Consider the following 1,141-nt stretch of genomic DNA (forward strand, 5'->3'; position numbering starts at 1 on the left):
GAAGGTCACTGGGCCTCGAAACTCGGCACGCACCGCCGTCATGGGCCCCCCGTTCGGGCTCCTGAGTTTGAGGGCCCTGGTGGTTTCCTAAGCCTTTTAAGTCCGGCCGCGTATCTCACTGAAATCGGGCCTGTTTCTAGGCCTCTCCCATTGACTTCAATGGCAGACAGAGAAATAGATGTAAAATGAAGAAAAATACTTCTTGGGGTCCCAGGCCCAGGCCCCTTTATCACATCACTCTGGGGCTCCTGAGGCAACTCTCTGTGCGATTTGGGCCCCGTGGGACCTCCCTAAAAAAGTCCCGTACTCAATTTATTTGAATGGGCTTTCCATAGAGGGTTCGTGGACACGGCTCAGAAGGGTCCGATCGAGCTGAATTCGAAATCTTTGTCTCAAGGGGACCCCCTCAAGTGGGCGGAAAAGTTTGGTGGCCCTACGACCTTGCTTAGGGGTCAAAAGGTCCGAAAAGGGGTGAGAAAATGTCTGTATTTTTCACTGAATATTTTTGCTGATTTTTTTTAAAGGTCTTCCCAAAGCTGAGGACTTTGGCCCTTTTCCACGTCGTACATCAGGGCCCCACGCTCAAACATTCGATGCCCCTAGGCCCTGGCCCCAATATGAATGTTATTTTTAATCTAACATAAAGAAACATTCCATTTCCAATTTATTCAGTGGGCCCTATATAGTGGTTCCATGGACATTAATTTTTTATGCATATTACACTATTTTATCATATGGAAGTTGCATGAATGGGTTCTTTGGAGTGTCCTGCTTCCAGTAGAGGTGTTCTCATAAACAATATCACTCATACTTATGAAATATACACTTTATTCACATGTGTCCACGGGCCCTGTACAGAAGGCCCATTAGATAAGTTGCAGGTGGGATCTTTTCAATTCTACATAATTTTTATGCAAATTCAACACTATTATGACATGAAACTGACATGAATGGTTTCCACTGAGTTTGCTGAGTACAGTAGAGGTGGTTTCATCAACAGTATCACTCATGCTTATGAAAAATACACTTTATTCACATGTGTCCACGGGACCAGTACAGAAAATGGTTGTCGAGTAATTTTTGCTTATTAGTATGGTTGAACTGGATCATCGAAGGTCAGAAGCAAAGACAGCAAAGACAT

This window comes from Sinocyclocheilus rhinocerous, unplaced genomic scaffold (genome assembly GCF_001515625.1).
Source record: "Sinocyclocheilus rhinocerous isolate Xijiao unplaced genomic scaffold, SAMN03320098_v1.1 scaffold269, whole genome shotgun sequence".
NCBI classification, from domain to species: Eukaryota; Metazoa; Chordata; class Actinopteri; order Cypriniformes; family Cyprinidae; genus Sinocyclocheilus; species Sinocyclocheilus rhinocerous.